This window comes from Marmota monax, unplaced genomic scaffold, assembly GCF_021218885.2.
Source record: "Marmota monax isolate L192 unplaced genomic scaffold, Marmota_monax_Labrador192_F-V1.1 WCK01_AAM20220418_F8-fsc00081, whole genome shotgun sequence".
In the NCBI taxonomy this organism is placed as follows: Eukaryota; Metazoa; Chordata; class Mammalia; order Rodentia; family Sciuridae; genus Marmota; species Marmota monax.
The window spans coordinates 5,458,713-5,477,442 of NW_026695234.1; the positions used below are offsets into that span (position 1 = coordinate 5,458,713).

An 18,730-nucleotide genomic window follows, 5' to 3' on the forward strand; every position below is an offset into this window, starting at 1 on the left:
CTAAAGGACTCTGGAGAAGGCCTTGGGGTGGGGGTGCTGCTGGAGGGGGGGTCCACAATATGAGGCAAACTTGATTTGGTGGGATAACTGGTCTCTCACAGACCCTGAAATGGGGAGCTCCCCTCCCCCCACCCTGGAGTGCCTGTCTGCCTTGTCCTGCTCCCTGTCCTGTCCCTAGCTCCGAGTTTCTAAGTCCTCTGAGTGAGAGTTGGCCATCTTGGTCTTGAGGGGTCCCAGCCCACCTAGCCTGTCCCTCTGCTCTCTGTGTTGTCATGGAGAGGCCCCTCCAGCCTTTCTGGAGCACTAGAGTGCTAACCTACATTTTTTCTAGCATTTTCCGGGGGGAATTGGGCTGCAGAGGTGGGCAAGCCAATGTCCTAGGCCTCTCGGCCATTGCAACGCCCACTCCAGCCCCACAATGCTGGCAGCCCTTGTCCTTGGCATGGCAGGACCATGGCCACCCTGAGCACTCCTGACTCCAGCTCCTCCCTGCTCCAACCCTTCCCCTGAAACAGCAGGTGATGTCATCTTGCTTGAGGGAGTTGTCCCCTTGAACCTCCATCTCATTGGCTTGCTCTTCCTGGCCCCCCCATCACACCTTTGTCCCCCGTCCCCAGGATTGCTCATCCCCAGCCTTTGGTTTGCCTTGCCTCAGGGATTCTCTTCTTTGGATGAGAGAGCCCTGGAGTTTTCCAGGTGCTTTTTGCTCAGCTGGGCCACCCCAGTCCCACCCTGGGGCTGGGGAGGAGCAGGGAGAGGGCACCCACACTTTTCCTCTGCTTTTGGTAGAACTGGGTTTGCATACCCCTTGAGGGTGGGCTAGACTGTGCCTTAGCTCCTGGAGTCCCAGCTCCTATGCCCTCCCCTGAACTGTGCATTCTGGTGTGGTCCCCACCCTCTCCTTCCCAGTATCAATGAGGAGGCCATGAAGCTGGAGTTGTGTCATTGATATCAGTGACTGAGTCTTGGAGATATCTGCCAGATGCTCCCATCCAGGACCCTGATGGCAAGATGTCATGATGGGGCCTCATGATTGTGTGGGGTCCCAGCCCCTCTCTCCCTTTTGGGCTGACACTCTGCTTCTGGGCCCATAGGAGGGGTGGAGAGAAGTAGACCTCGTTTTCCAGAGGACATGGGGGTGGCCTCAGGACTCTCCTGCCCAGAGGCAATCACCAGCGTCCCTGAGGATGGAACTTGGGAGGAATTTGAGGAGCAGCAGTACCTGCAGGATGCCCATGGCTGGGGCTAGTGTCCCTTGCCCAACCTGATGGGTTTGCAGATCCCCACTCTGAACTGCCCCCTCCCCTCCTTTCCTTCTTCAAGGACTGGGGGTCAGATTTCTTGGCTTTGGGGATAGATAGATCAGAGCCCCCAGACACTTAGAAAATTTCTTCCAGCTGCCTTCATGCAAAAACCACTGCTTTCTTCTCCCTTCCCAGTGTCAACATTTGAAGAGAGTGTCTGGGTGCCTCTTGCTTTCTTGGGAGGAACCTCAGGCATAGAGCAGTGGGAGAGTTAGGGCAACCTCCTCTCCCCTCTTCTGGGTCTTCTGCTGACTTACAGGCAGGCCTCGCAGCTTCTCTGGGCTCAGCTTTTCCATCTATCCAGTGGGTGTAATACTACTTACCTACCTCACAGGACTGTCGTGGGACTTGGCAAGTTTTGTTTTAAAAATCTTTTTAGCTTGGAAAGGGATTTGGGAAGCAGTTTTATAATTGGAGGGATTGTTCCAAGTCTGTCAGGTCCTCATCTTTGTGTCCCATCCCTACAACACACACACACACACACACACACTCTTTCCACTCCTCCCCTTTGGAATTCTCTAGTCTTTGTAATGTTAGAAACCTTGACTCTGACTGAGGCCTGAAGCTTCTTGTCCATGGCTCTTGTTTGGTGGTTTCCAATAGAGATGATTGGGACTGTAAGGGGCATATTTCTCGCTATCCCAATGTCTGGGTCACTACTGGTTTTAGTGAGTGGGGTCTGAGAGTATTTAACTTAGTCTCCACATCAAAGAATGTCCTGTTTCAATCACAGCATTATGCCCCTCGAGAAGCATCTGAATGGATTTGCAATAGGGTGCCTATGGGCACAAGTAGATCCTAGCTACATGCAGGTCTCCAATGGTGGGTCAGGGCTGGTGAGGGTGTTCCCAGGGCTTGTGGGCTCGAGAGATCCGTTTGCAAAGTTGCTCTTGAGGACCCTGGGCACTGCCAGTGGTGTCCGTGAGACCAAAGACAAAGTTCAGAACTCCTCATCCTTGACCTCAGATTAGGATGTGTGCAGTGGATGCCTTGGGTTTCCCACATGTCAGGATTAAACAGAAGGCAGTCAGAATGAACTTGTGATGCTAGAGACGCCTGGGAGAGGGGCTGATGAGGTACAGCTTTGCACACATCTGGCTGGCCAGCTCTTATGGAGCCCGGGCTTTGAGGGTGTGCTCCTGAGACGGTGCGGGGTGTGGGGGTACTCGTGTGTAGTGATGCACACTCATGCAAACCTGCCTGTGCAGGCAATGCACGTGCGAAAGTGGGACCTTTAAAGGGGGCAGCTGTGCATGAAAGGGGTGGTGCGTGATGGGGGAGACACTGATGATTTCAGGAGCCATTTTCCTGGCCAGAGCTGGAGGTTGAGAAAGAATAAGACATGGAGGGAAAGGCCAGCCATGCTCCTGGATCTCATCTCTCTGTGACTCCATCTCTGTTACAGCTGCCATCAGAGGGCTGTGGGGAGGGAGTGCCAAGAGTGGGGACTTCTGGGGAAAATCCTATGGCTTGCTGCACTTTACTTTGTCCCAGGTTGGAGTCCCTACCCTCCCACCTCTCACCTGATATGCAGTGCTTTCGACTATCTTATGCATGGTTTATTCCTCTGGCTTGGATGACAATACCCATAGTCAATTTCCTATATAACTTTATAGATCAAACGATGCAGTGGCGGGCCTTAGGAGCCCCAGGGTCCAAGGGTGCCTCTGGGAGGCACAGATGTGCACACACCCTGCACTGACTCGTGTTCAAGCACAGAATGGACGTGATCAGACTGTCTTGCCTCTACAACATGTTTTGCATTATAGAATTATATTTAGCTTTGCCTTGGATGAAATAAAAATTATATTTAATACTTGGGGTTTGGAGTTTCCATTTTTGACTAATTAAGAATTGGGTTCCTGTTTTCTTTCTTTTTTCTTTTTCTTTTTTTTTTGTACTGGGGATTCAACCCAGGGGCTCTTAACCACTGAGCCACATCCCCAGCCCTTTTTAAAATATTTTATTTAGAGACAGGCTCTCTCTGAGTTGCTTAGAGCCTTGCTTAGTTGCTGAGGCTGGCTTTGAACTCACGATCCTCCTGCTTCAGCCTCCTGAGCCACCAGGATTACAGGGGTGTGCCACCACACCTAGCCTGTTTTATTTCTTGCCAGCTGTAATTAGGAAGATCACCTTCTCCGAGCCTCAGTCTGCTTATGTCTAAAACATTACCTGTCTAGGTGAGATAACACATGTAAAAGGCCTAGGGTTTCTGGCGTATTCACAGACATTCACGTTGTTTTAGTTCTGGTACTTTCTCTGCAGAAGCTGGAAAGTTGTCCTTCTCATATTGGACTTGATGCCAGGGCCCTCCCTGTGTGCTGATGCATCTACTACCACCAAATGCCACAACACCCTCTTTCCCAGGCTCCTCTCCCCTCACCAAGTTTAGCATTTGCCTCCAGGTAGAATCTGCTGCAAATGAACACCTGCCTTCAGAAAGGAATTTCTAGCTGCTGGGCGTAAGTCCAGACTGGGAAGGAGCTAGGGGTGCAGTAAGCTCCCTTATATGCAATGGTTGTGTTCCAAGATCTCCAGTGGATGCCTGGAATTGCAGGTAGTACAGAATTTTATATATGCTGCATTTTTTGCTATACACACATATACACCTATGGTAAAGTTTAGTGTACCAATAAGAGATTAACAAACACAATAATAAAATGAACAATTATAATGATACTGTAATAAATGTTATATAAATGTGATTCTCTTGAAAGAACCAAGACAAATATTAGTTTTGTTTTGTTTTGGCACTGTAGATTGAACTCTGAAGTCTTGAAAACTGAGCTGCATTCCCAGTGCTTTTTACTTTTTTTGAACTTTGAGATAGGGTCTCTCTAAATTGCTGAGGCTGGCTTTGAGCTTGCAATCCTCCTGTCTCGGCCTCCAGAGTTGCTGCAATCACAAGCATGCACCATTGTGTTTGGCCCAGATATTAGTATTTTCAGACTGCCATTGACATTGGTAACTGAAATCATGGCCAATGAAACTGTGGGTGTTGTTTACATTCTTCTCACTATACCTGAACCCTCTTTTCAATGGATTCACCTCACACTGCATTTCAAAGGGTTTTCCATATGCTATATTCTCAAAACTTCTCATTAAAAGACTCTTCTTATGTCAAGGAACCTAGGAAGGCAGAAGGTGCTGAGGTCCTTGATTTCAGCCACTGTCATTGACAAAGCTGCCTTCTCCAGCTCTCAGCTGGAGTAACGGTGCTCTGAGCCCCACCCCACCCCCCACATGGGCTTATCACCAGGATTTCCTGTGCTGCCACTCACCTGTCTGCAGGAGCTCCTTGTTGCCTGGGACCTCCTATCACCTACTTATCAGCAATATACCTGTTTGATATTGAGGGTTCCTGGGCTGAGCCTGAATTCACAACACTCTTGTGATGCTGTGCATTGAATGTGAAGTTACTCCTGTAAGGATCAGTCCCAGGGACTGGTCACACCCCTATTACCACTGTGTCATCCAGTAGTCACAGCAGACAGGTGACCCAATGTCTCTGAACCAAATTAGGAACTGGGAATGGCCTGAGCAAACCTGGACATGGGGTCACTCTGTTTATTAAGCCCCTTGCCAGCTCCATGTAGACTCAACCCGGATCAAAGCACATGTAACTTCAGGGCTGGGGCTGTGGCTCAGGGGTAGAGCGCTCGCCTAGCACGTTGCAAGGCCCTGGGTTCAATTCTCAGCACCATATAAAAATAAAGGGGTGCTGGGGTTGTGGCTCAGTGGTAGAATGCTCGCCTAGCACATTGTAGGCCCTGGGACACAGCCACATCATGTTTATAGCAGCACAATTCACAATAGCTAAACTGTGGGAGCCAACCTAGATGCCCTTTAGTGGATGAATGGATAAAAAAATGTGGCATATATACACAATGGAATTTTACTCAGCAATAAAAGAGGATAAAATCCTGGCATTTGCAGGTAAATGGATGGCGTTGGAGAAGATAATGCAAAGTGAAGTCAGCCAATCCCCAAAAAAGAATGTTTTCTCTGATATAAGGAGGCTGACTCATAGTGGGGTAGGGAGGGGGAGCATGGGATGAATAGACGAACTCTAGATAGGGCAGAGGGGTGGGAGGACAAGGGACCGGGCAGGGGATTAGCAAGGATGGTGGAATGTGATGGACATCATTATCCAAAGTACATTATGAAGATACGAATTGGTGTCAACATACTTTATGTACAAACAGAGGTATGAAAAATTGTGGTATATGTGTAATAAGAATTGCAATGCAAAAAAAAAAAAAACCATGAAATACATGTATAAAGACAAAAATAAATAAATAAAAGTAAAGGCAGAGAGTACAACTAAAAATAAATAAATAAATAAATAAATAAATAAATAAATAAATAAATAAATGTATTGTGTCCAACTACAACTAAAAAATAAAACATAAAAAAAATTTTTTAAAAAGTATATATAACTTCAATGTTTTTGGTTTGAGCTGGTAGTGATCACCCAGATCAGATGGATGAAAGTAAAGATGGAAGTTTACCTAAGTGATTAGGGGACCTTTCAGGCAGGCCTTTGTGGAAAAGCTGGAAACTATCCCCACCTACTGCACTGGTAGCCTCCTCGCCTCTCCTCCAGGCCTGTTCTCCCTCTGATGCTCCATGAGAGAGACATGGGCTTTGCTAACCTCCAGGAGCCTGAACCTTTGCTTCTAAGGGATCGAAAGGGTTTCTTTGAAAGACCTTTGGGCCCAGTTTCCCTCCCATTCCTGTCTTTGGCCAATTCCCTGCATTCAGTAACCAAATTGACCCCCAGGGAGTGCAACTGGGTCAAGTTAACTCCCCACTTTTAGCTTTCCAGCAGCTGGGGCATCTGTACAAATATGGGTACCAAACAAAAAACAAACAAACAAACAAACAAACAACAACAACAAAACAAACAAAACAAAAACAACAACAAAAAAATAGGCAACGTTACACCGTGTCTGCTTCCAAACGGTGGCAGCTGCCAGTAAGAAGTCTGGGTGTTAGGAGGAATGATCTGCTCAGGGCCTGGGGCAGGTGGGCTCATCTGATTGTGGGTGGGGAGAATCCTGGGCTCTGCCATTCCTCGTGTTGGAGGAAGAGGAGGCCAGAAACGGGCTGCTGAGGAAGAGCCCAAGCCCAAGGCAGAGTGATGTTTTGAGACCAAGGTATACAGGGGCATTAAGAACATGGTTAAGAATCAGATCAGACATGACTATGGTCAATGGTGACCCCAGCAAGCCAGCAAAGTGGCTTGGGTTGGCCAGGTCAGGAAGGTGGCAGAAGCTTGATCCCAGTGCTGGGAGTTGGTGGGGGAGGGGAAATGGCACCAGTGATAAGGTTGCAACTTCAAGTATCTGGGCTGTGAAGGGCTTTGGTCTAGGTAGGAAGTAGGGTGGATGGTATTGCTTTAAAGAAGAAGAAATTCACCCAGGTTAAATATGATCGGGAAGAGACAGGGGGAGGGAAAGCTGGGGTAGCTGAGAGGGAGGGAAGAGTCGCTGGGTGGACCCCAGGAGGCGGAGCCCAGAAGTCAGGTGGAGTGTCTGGCCTTAGACAGACAGGTGAGGTCACACCTCTGCTATGGAGATGGAGGAAAGGAGGTCCAGGGGAAAAGGAATGCAGGTAACTTTGAAGAGGGGGAGGCCAAGAGATTGAGAGTCCTGTGTTGTAGTCTCTGGCTACATTATCAAGTCATTTGTCGGGTAGACTTAAGGTTCAAGCCAGAAAATTGAAGATCCTTCTGATTCAGGACAGGATGCTCCACTTCCCAGGGGCATGGGCAGCCCCTTCTCTGGCTTCCATCAGTACCTACACTCACTGTGACACTAAAGCACAGGTGGCAGCAGCAGGATGCTCTCTCACAGCTCATTGCTTAGCAAGGGCATGGAGACAAAGGCATGGAGAGGGTTAACAGGTGAGATGTGGGGCCTCTTGCACTGCCTGAAAGCAGATATGGAAAAGAGAAATCTTGAACTTAGACTCCCAGGACTCTGGGTTCATTTACCAGTGAAATGTCCTTGAGCAAACCAGCTCACCTCTCTGAGCTTCAGTTCCCTAACTTGTAAAATGGGAGACAGTTACATCTACTGCATGGTGCTCTTGGGGTCAAGTGAAATAACAGGTGTGAAATACTTTGAAAAGTATATAGTCCTGTGTGGAAAATGGTGATATGGATCCAGGTGTCTGATTGCTTCGTGGTGGTGGTGTGCTTGCGCTGGGATCTCCTTGTGCAAAAGTACAAGTTAACATTGCCCAGTTGCTATGGCAACACCAGCCCTGGTCACTCTGTGCAAAAGCTCAGAGTTATCAGTTTTAACCTTGAAACTCGGACACTGGATCCCAGGGATAGAGGATTCTGAGTATAGCAAGATAACCACAACGTCTTGCAGGGCTGTGATCTTCAAGCTGGCCTGCTTTGCAGAAACTTTCCCATAAATAACCCTTTTTCCCCCGTAAGATTTTAAAATTGTAGATAGATAAAATGCCTATATTTATTTATTTTTATGTGGTTCTGAGGAGTGAACCCAGTGCCTCACATGTGCCAAGCAAGTGCTCTACCACTGAGCTACAACCCCAGCCCCACAAATAACCTTTTGATGATAAAACCTATATAATAAATGTGCCGAGTTGTCTCTGGATCATTGCGTTGCTATCTGGTGTAATATCCCACCTGGTCTCAGCTTTCTCTCTATGTGTGTCTGTTTGTCTTTTCTTATCCCCCATCGCCCCTTGCCAGTTTCTGAATTAATGACTGTGCAGGTTGTGGCGGTCCTGGCCATCTATATAAGGAGTGTCTGAGCCAGGTGACAGTTCCACAAGCTCTTGGAAAGTATCCGCTGAAGGCAGGGCCCCTCTGAAGGCAAGTCAATGGGAGGAGAAGCCGGCCCAGATGGGGCACCCAGAGCTGATACCCTCTAGTTTCTGGTAGGGAGGGGCTGCCGGCTGAGTGGGGCAGATCTGGGAGGGGAGTGGTTTGTGATGTCTTGGCAGACATGATTTTGTCAACTAAAACTAAACTCATGAGCTCACCTCATTCTGAGCCCAAATCTGCTCCTTTCCAGTATTCCCCATTCATCTAGCCATTCAGGCTCCACCTTTAGAGTTTACCATGACTCCTATTTTCTTTCACACCTTTTCATGAGCAAATTTCATCAGCTCTATGTTCAAAATATTAAGAACTCAACTACCCTCTTCTTCACCAGCCTGCCGTCCTGGCTGGGAACCATTGGCTCTCATCTGGGCCACTGCAGTAGTTCCCACTGGTCTTCCTGCCTTTGGCCTCGGCTATCCTTAGTCTAGTTTCCAGAGGGGTCATTTTGAAACAGAATGAGATGATGACATCTCTGCTTCTGGCCAAAATAGAGTCATAGGGGACCGTGTACCTTTGCACCTTAAACAACTAAAAAATTGGGAAAAGATATGATACAATGGTTTTAGGACATTGGATGATGGGCAAAGGAGAGAACCGTGATTCCTGAGAGGAGAACAGATGAAGTCAGCCTTACTATTGCTCCTGGGTGCACTTTCTAGGTGTCAGTGGGGGTGGAGGATCCAGGATAAGCCGAGTATTCTCTCTGAGTTGCGAGAGGTGCTGAGAACCTGGGGGAGGTGACGGCAGAGATCTGCAGAGGGTCGCTATCAGGCCTTCAGCTGAGGAAAGAACCCAAGAAAGGAGTCAAGAGAACAATCCCTGGAGCTCACACAGGACGGCCTTTATGTGGGGCTGAGCTTCCTCCATGTTTGAGGCAATATCCTTTGAATACTCTTCCTCAACTCCTATGGAGTATGAAGTTTTGCTGTTTTCGTTGTTGGCGACATGAATGAACTTGGTCCAGGTGCTGCTCCTTCTAATCCTCTCCTGTGGTTCCTTCCTCAGCCTCACACACGTCTCAGTCAGTAGCCAAAGTCTTAAGGGGACCCCTTGTGGCCCGTGGGAGCTCTCTCTGTGTGAAGCTCTCTCTTCTTTAGTGCTTTGCTGGGGGATCTCTGTCCACTTAGGCATCCTGGTCTCCTCACTCCATCTCTTTGTTTCATAGAAGTTGAGGGGCTGCCCCCAGCACCCTGGAATCCCCTCCCTTCACTGTAGTGATTGTAGAGCTTCCTTTACTTTCTTCTCCTCTTTCAAGGATCATTGGCCTGTGCTGCCTTAGGTTCTATGTCTGAAAACCATTTCATGTTTTTCTGCAGTGTTTTAGATGGGAAAAGTAAATCCATTTTCTCTTATTCCATCCTTGTCAGAAAAAATTCATGAAAATTTATGTTATGCAAAAACCTGTACAGAGATGTTTATAGAGGTTTTATTTTGTCAAAACCAAGACACAGTCTGAATGTTCTTTGGTAAGTGGATGTATTAGACTATTTTGTGTTGCTGTAACAAAATATCTGAGGCTAAGTATTTTTTTTGCAGAAAAAAAGGTTTATTTAGCTCACAGTTCTGGAGGTCCAAGAGCTTGTCACTGGCATCTGCTGATAAAGGCTTTTTGGTGGATGGCATCATAGTGGCCAGAGTGTGTGCAGAAGAGAGAAGCAGCCTGTATGCAAGAGAGACCCAGGGGAGGTGTCAGCCTTGCTTATAGCAACTGACTCTCAAGGTACTAATCAGGACCTCCCTTGAGATAGCATTACCCGTTTGTTCGTGAGGATGGTGCCCTCCTGGCGTAATTGCCTCCCCCTCGGCCCAGCATCTTAAAGGTCCCATACATCCCCACACTGCCACACCGGGGACTAATTTTGCAGCACGTGAGCCAGAGTAGTAGATAAACACACTGTCGTACATCCACCCGACGGAGTGCTCCTCAGTGACAAAAAGTTCCATGAACCCACATGGACTAACCCCAGGTGCATGATGCTCGGGGAAAGGATTCAGACTCCAAAAGGTGCTTCGTCACCAGCTGTGACCAGGACGCCACTGTGGAGGTGCTGATAGAGGGGGGCTAGGCCTGTGTGCAGGGGGTTTGGGGACTCACTGTGCCTTCTGTTCCATTTTGCTCTAGACCCAAAACTGCTCTAAAAATAGAGTTTTTAAAAAAGCTATCTACTCTATGGTTCCATTTATATAACATTCTGGGAAAAGCAACCATGGGGACAGAGAGCAGAACAGTGGCTGCTAGGGGCTGTCATTGGGAGAAGGGTTGGCAACCAAGGGCAAGGGAGACTGGGGGGCGATGGGGGGTGGCTGCTCACTCGTGTTCATGGGTCAAAACTGGCAGAATTCTACACTGAAAAGGGAGGATGTCATGGTATGTAAGTCATACTTAGGATAATTACGATCCGATGATGTCACTCCTTTGCTCAGAACCTTCCAGGTTAATGTGCTCACAGTGGCCCCGAAGGTGCTACTGTCCTGGCCCATCACCTCCTTGATGGCTTCTCTTTCTGACACCGTCCTGCGGACTCATTCCACCTCAGCCTCATTGTTCCCTCATTGTTCCTCCAAATATCAGCCTCCTCCTGTCTCAGGGCCTTTGTACCTGCTGTTGTTCTACTAGGATGCCCTTCCCTCATATAACCACAGGATTCACTGTCCTATTTCAATCAGGTCCCTGCTCAAAGGCCATGTCCTTAGAGAAGATTCCTTTGGTCACTGCTATAGTATGACCCATGTGTTAAAGGCATGGTCCCAGGGTGGTACTTCTGGAAAGTGGTGGAATTTTAAGAGATGGGGCTTACTGCAAGGTCCTTAGGTCATTGGGGACATGTCCTTGAAAGGGATTACGGGGCCCCTGTCCCCTCCTCACTCTCTTGCTTCCTGGTGGCGAAGTGAGCAGTTGTGTTTACCATGTGCTCTGGTTATGATGCACTGCCTCATCACAGGCCAATAGCTCATGAACTGAAACTTCCAAAACCGTGAGGCAAAATAAACCTTCTCTCTTTATGAGTTAATTATTTCAGGTGTTTTGTTACAGTGATGGAAATCTGATCCACAGAGCCACCTGTCTGTAATAGCACCATTGAGCCTGCTCACTCACTTTCTCATCTTTATTTTTTTAACACTTATCTCCACCAGACATGTATTTTTTTACTTGTTTATTGTATATTGAATATTTCTCTAACTAGGATGTAAACCCCATGGAAGTTTTCCAAGTTAAACTTATATCTTCACACTTTATTGGAGGAAGATTCAATCTCAGGGAAGCAAGGGAGAAAAGACTTGAGGCAGGAAAACAAGAGAGAAAACAAGCACAAGGTGATGTGTTACTGATCTGAACTCAGCTCCATCACAACACACCTGGTTGCTGGAGCATAAGGACTGTCCCTGGGGACCTGTAAGCTTTTTCTCTCTCTGTCTCTCTTCCTCTCTCTCTCTTTCTCTCATTTTATTTATTTGTTTTTGGTACCAGGAATTGAACTCAGGGGTGCTTAACCACTGAGTCACATCCCCGACCCTTTTTATGTTTTATTTAGAGACAGGGTCTTACTAAATTGCTTATGGCCTAGCAAAAGTTGCTGAGGCTGGCTTTGAACTCTAAATCCTCCTGCCTTAGCCTCCTGAGTTGCTGGGATTACAGGTGTGCCCCACTGCACCTGGAAGACCTGTGGTTTCTCTGAATAGTTTCATCCTGGGGAAGAAGGATGAGTAATTTATTTTTTGGCTCCTTCCTGTCTCCTATTAGTCAACATTTACTACATAGACATGTTTTATTACTCAGTCTTTCCAGGAAGCCCCGAGGAAGCTAGAGCTCTCTGGGTATGGTCAGCTGGTTCTGGGTGCAGAGTGGCTGTGGTTCACCATGATGTATGTGATAAAGGCCACCAAACCAAAGCCTTGTCCTGTCTACCAGAGTGGTTGAGACTATGGTGGTGTTAGGAGAGGAGGTGATGACAACAACCAGGGCTTTAGAATTGTGGAGATAGGAAGGGCCAGAGCTGTGTGACTAAAACCCAGAGGTGGGAGGATGGAGGATGAAGGCAAAGCTACATGGAAACTGATGAGAAGACAGAACCAGATCTGGTGCCCATATTACTTCTGAAATTTGTTAAGTTCCTTCATGAACTAGTATGAAAGTGTTTAAGAATGTTTATTTGCAAAGAATTGAGTCTTGGTTCTTCATAGGCTTATTAATCAGGTGTGTTAATAGCGTTGTTTGATCTTCTATACTAATATTTTACTTGTTTGTCCTGTCAATACTCAAGAGAAGTGTGCAGAAATCTTCCACTGTGTTGGGAGATGTCTTAGTCTGTTTTGTGTTACTATAACAAAATGCCTGAGGCTGAGAATTTTATAATGTAAATGGGTTTATTTAAAACTGGGCGTGATGGAGTATACCTGTAATTACAGCTACTTGGGAGGCTGGAGGATCTCAAGTTCAAGGCATGACTGGGCAACTTAGACCCTATCTCAAAATAAAAAGGTCTGGAGGAGGGTGTAGCTCAGTGACAGAGAGCTTGCCTAGTGTACACAAGGCCCTGGGTTAGATTTTCTGTACTGCCCAAGCCCATCCTCTCAAAGAGGTTTGTTAACTCATGATTCTGGTGGCTGGAGGGCCCTCACAACATGACACTGCTGGTGTCCTGGCCAGGGCGCACTGGTTGGCTATGTAAACAGGGTGGAGAAACAGAAAGGAAACTGGCTGTGGGTAGCAGGGAGTGATCACAGGGTGGTAGCGAGCCAGAGAAGTTCAGGAGCCAGACTTGTTCTTTTCATAAAAACTCCCTCTTGCAGGAACTAAGGATGGCCCCTTAAGACCACATCGATCCCTCCCAGGGGTGCCACTGTGACCTGACCCCTTTCTACTAGGCCCACCTCCTAAGTTTCCAACACTGCGACACTGGGGACCAAGCACCCCGCACAACAAACCAGATCCAAACCACAGAAAAGATTATCAACTTCTCCTTGTAGTTCTTTACATTTTTGAGGCATTTTGTGTTGTGTTTGCATAAATTAAAAAAAAAAATCTATTTGCACCAGATGTCCCAGTGTACATCTATAATCCCAGTGACTTGGGAAGGAGGATCACAAGTTCCAGGCCAGCTTGGGAGCTTAGAGAGACTTTGTCTCAAAATAAAAAAGAAAAATGGCTGGGAATGCAGCTCAGTGGTACAGTGCCCCTGGTTCAGTCCCCAGTGCTGCAAAAAACAAAACAACAACAACAATAATAACAAAAACAACAACAAAACCCAGCAACAAAACCACAGCAAGGCTGGGCGTGGTGGCAGAGGCCTGTGATCCCAGCGTCTTGGCTCGGGAGGTGGAGGCAGGAGGATCTTGAGTTCAAAGCCAGCCTCAGCAAAGAGCGAGGTGCTAAGCAACTCAGTGAGACCCTGTCTCTAAATAAAATACAAAATAGGACTGGGGGATGTGGCTCAGTGGTCGAGTGCCCCTGAACAAAACAGAACAAAAAACCCAAAATTATTTGCTGAGAAAAATGTCAAATATACAGAAAAATAGAATAGAATAATAAATAATAAAATAATAAATATCTAATGCTTTAGCATTTGTTGGTATTTTCCTTTAACTATTTTTTTGGGTGCATTTTGAAGTAAATCACAACTTCTTATCTTTTTACCCTATTACTTCTGTGTCTATCTTTCAGAATTAAGGACATTTTTATTACTTAACCATTGTCACACGAAATGAAGTGAAAAATTCATTGTTTTCAGCCTTTTGCTGAGTCCTCACATGTAGAAGGGCAAACAGACCCATTCATGAGGGTGGAGCCCACCTGCCACTCACCCTCCCCAGACCCCACCTCTGAACACCCCACCTTCTGGGATAGGACTTCAACCAAGGATCAGACACACTGACCTTCCACAAAAGGATTTTAGCATCCATTGATGATTCTTGCCTGAATCAGTGATTTCATTAGAAGATGAAAAGATTGGCTTTCTATCTCTCATTTGTATGGATTAGCTATACTTCTTAGAAAATAAAAGCTTACCTTTCAACCTGGATCCATCTTGTTACTTGGAAGTTGATCTTATGGCAAAGTAGAAGATTGTTCATTTTATTTTTTTCTTTTTAAATGCCACTTGAGAGTGAGGACTTGGTGTTATAGCTAACTCTAGCAGCTACAGAAGGATGTGTGTGTGTTCTTTTCTTCTTTTTGTTCACAAGCTTTAATGTATTATATCTTCCTGGTGAATTGTACTTTTTATAATATATTTGGTCTCTGTTTATTCTAAAGTTAGTTTTGTCTTTTTTGTCCTAAATTCCTATTTTAAAAAAAATTAGAAAGCTACCCCAACTTAAATTTGATAAGTACTCGTTTCTGTATTTTTATCTTCATACTTTTAGTTTTAATGGTTCTGTAACCTGATGTTTGGGGCATATATTTTACAAATAGTGCACAGGTGATTTTATTTTTTCTTTTCTTTTTTTATTATACAGATACTTTTATTATATACATATCAGGTACACAGTTTAAAAAGAATGAAAATCCTACTCTGTAGAATGTAAGACAATAAATAAAACAAAATGTTCTAAAAGGCATGAACATTAGACCAAGTATGTGATCTTCACACTCATATTACACATGTGGTTCACTATTCTTTTATAGTTCACTTATTTGAAACTGTAGACTGGCATAGGATATATGCCACTTAAGTATTAGTTCAGGGCCTTAGAAAACAAGTTTATTGGTGGTGTTTAGGCATGGGGCAAAGAAAACTGTTCACTGTGTGTAACTATCATGTCACTGTTCATGAATTTCATGTTCCAGTGGAGACAGGGGACATGATTTAAGAGAAGAAAGCAAGTATTAATTATTTCAGAAATGCTACCTACATTGGAATGTCACTTCTTAAATATACATTCCTTCCTGAACTCCATCCTAATGTAATTTATAAACTCTAAAATGAAGCTAAGGAAGTTAAAATTTTAACATAATCCAGCTATAAAAGGAACTCAGACTAGATTTAAAGTGTTTAATGTTCACTACATTTGGCACTTTTTTCTTATACAAAATACCTTCTCTTAGAAATGGAGTATTTAGTTAAATTATCCTTTTTTATGACCTTGGCTACAATGAAAAGACAGAGGCCAACAGACTACATATGCAGGCTTTCTGTCACTGATGAAAAGTAACAGTGAAGAGCCACAGGCAGGCAGTTTAAGGGACACAGCATAGCACAACATTCTACAGTTGGGTAACACACATTTGGTGGAAAAGCAACCTAAATATTACATGTGTTTATATTTGAAGGGAGTTGCTCTGCACATTACAAATTTGGACTTTTTTTTTTTTCTTTTTGGTGCTAGAAATTGAATTCAGGGGCCTCAGGCATGCTAAGCTCTATTCCCAGTCCCAAAATCTTACTTTCATACTAATTAAATAAAGGCAAAAATATTGTCAGTATTCTATTTAAAGGCAGGGAGGTACATCATAAAGTTTTAAAACATGTACTTTTATCTAGAACACCTCATTTCCTGATGGTGCATCGTTACTGTACTTAATATTTAGTAAAGTGAACAAGCTACCATTATGACAAAACCTATTTGCATTTAAGGAACACAATTAACAAACTGAGAAAATTTACCTATGTTAGAGAAAAACTCAGTCTGTTGAGATTGACCAGGCAGGATTAGTTTCCTGATGCACAGAAAGACAACTCCTATAACATGAATGTTAGAAAAGAAGCTCACTGCCATGAATACTTAGATACTTAGCCAAATACAAACCTAAAGGAAATAGGAAGCCACACAAAACAAAGGAAACCAAGGAATAATAAAATCCCTCATTCCTCATTGGAGCTTTATTTCTCATTAGTCTCAGAGTACATGGGGGACAGTGCTGCATTAGGGGGGCATAAGAAAGCATCAGTTTTGACTCCCAGCTCTGATAACTGTTCCAGTGAAGACACACAACAATAATGGTCTTTTAACATGTCTGGTAATTTAGAAGTCTTTTTTAGAAGACGCTGAGCATGTCTCATGGTGTTAGAAACTTCAGCTCCTTAAACGCAGAATTTGATTCATCAAGTTGCATCTTCGTTTTTACACTTTGCAAGTATAGTGTAGTAGATACATTCTATTTAATTAAGCAACTTGCCATAGTTTCTGCATCAGAGGTTTTAACCTTATTGGTTGGATCTTCCATTTTGTCATCTTGCTCTTTTTCATAATCTTTAAAAATCACATTTCTATGGTGTTTATTCTCTATTTCTGGTTTTTCTGGCTCTAGATTAACACCTATGTGTTCAGTGTTGACTTCTTGAATTTGTTCTTTGGATGCATAAATGTTGGGGACCACAAATCAAGTCAAGATGGTGCCTGGCAGTTTGCCAGGAGGAGTGGTTTGTGAGGCAACCCCACCGAGCCATTAAGATGATGGGGATTCCTTATTGGCTGACTGCTGTATCTAGATGATGCTAATTTAGTCAAGCTGTGTGTAATCAGTTAGGTATAGATACCTCTGCTGTTCCACAATAAGGCGGCTCCTGTTGTCTTGGGTGCCCGCTACCTTGAGTTCCCGCTCAGTTCCCGCTGAGTTTCCCTGCAATAAAGCAATTCCTGCTTCAACCTTCAAGTTGCTTGTCACCTCCAGGTTATTTGCCCAGCCGGACTGCGGCACATAAACCTCAATATGTTCTCCCAAATTAACTTTTTCTTGACTCTTCATTGTTAGAATATCCACGGGGCATGTCACATCTCTTCAATAGGCTGAGCTCCTGCCAGAATGGCCTTTTCATAGATTGATATAATATTTTCAACAGGACTGTGATTGGTTCAATACATATAAGACATATCCAATATTTTACATTTTTGTCATTTGGAATTTTTTTTATAATTGTAGTAAGACACAATGCCTTTATTTTATTTGTTTATTTTTTATGTGGTATTCAGATTCAAACCCAGTGCCCCGTGCTAGGCAAGTGCTTTACCACTGAACCACAACCCCAGCCCTGGAATTTTTTAATTAGGTCATTCTATGTAACCAATATTTCTTCTTTTGGGCATCCCTTATTAACAGTTCAGGCATTCAGAAATGGTCTTGTTTACTTTTTCAATAAATAATCTTTGTTCATCTTCTTTTGCCATGAAAGTCCAAAAGGAGCCAGCTGGTTTTCATTTTGTCCTTTAGATGTGGGCTGGGGAACTACTGAGGTCAGAGGCTTTTTTAGTACTTTTCCTTTGCGTTTTCCACTCACTCAGATGAGTTTTTCTCTCTTCTGCAGTTTCTTTGGGCTGAGCTGATCTATCAACCATTGCTTTTTGGTCAATGTTTTTTGACTTTTCTATCAGTTTGGTATTAGAAGATGAAAGAGGCCTGGCTACAATTTCAGATGCTATGCTTTTTTTTTCCTTTTTCTTTTGGTTTTAAATGAATACAATACCTTTATTTTATTTTTATGTGGTGCTGAGGATCGAACCTAGTGCCTCACATACACTAGGCAATTGGTCTACCACTGAGCCACAACCGCAGACCCCAGATGCTATACTTCTTGATAGCACCCTATTTCTTTTTTTAAATTTTTTTTCTTTAGTTGTAGATGGACACAATATCTTTATTTTGTTTATTTATGTGGTGCTGAGGATGGAACCCAGTGTTGCACGCATGTGAGGCAAGTGTTCTACCACTGAGCCACAACCTCAGCCCCCACCCTATTTCTTTTTATGCCCTGAGAAGAACTGGTTTTGACACTAGATTGGTTGCGATTATTCTTTTTCTTGAGGCCCTTTTGGATTTTAACACTGGCAGGGGTTTGGCTGATGGCTTGTTTCACGGTGTCCTGGGTGTTATCGTAGTGACTTCTAATAAGAGATTGCACAAGTTGTGTGTTCCGAGATTTAATGTTCACAATTTTAGTACTTTCAAATTTAGTAGTAGCGGTTGTATTGGAGGCTGTATTACTTCTCATGGTTACATTGGTGGTATTTACAGACTCAGGCTTTGTGGCTTTGGAGACAGTAGTTGAAAGTTGCTTTGTTGTTGCAGAACTCTCATTTTTGACTTGTAGAGGCTTTCTAAATGAATTAACCGTAGACTGAACAATTTGGCCATGATAAGATCCAAGCACAGGTTTCTTGGGCATGCTAGCTGCTTGGTTTGGTTTTTCTGCAGGCACTGGTTTCTTTTTAGTATTGTTCTTAATGTTTTTAAGGTGAAATGCCTGGCTTAATGTCGTATTTTGATCTTGGGGATCATCTTTCATTGATAACTGCAGGGCCCGAATGCCATCTTGAAAATCATCTGTCCATTTCTGCAGTTGAACTGGTTAATTCATTAGAAGGCTTTAAAGGAATATAATTTTTTCCCATTGTTGTATTATTTTTGCTTCCTGTAGGTATTTTGATATTTTCTTTATCAGCCATTTTTATTTTTAATTTTAGAATTTTTGTCTCTTGGACTTGGTCCTCAGATGTCATCACTCTTTGGGCTCTACTAGGTATATGGACTGGACCATCTGACTCTGGGGCACTGCAGGTCCCAGGCACAGCCAGGGATGCAACTCTGCCTGGAGCACCTCGGTATTGCTCAAGTTGCCACTGATGC

General features: G+C 44.5%; 1 pseudogene; it reads right to left on the bottom strand.

Annotated features, from left to right (window-relative positions):
• Positions 1-7,156: 7,156 nt before the first annotated feature.
• On the bottom strand, positions 7,157-18,730 carry LOC124088826 (cytoskeleton-associated protein 2-like; annotated as a pseudogene).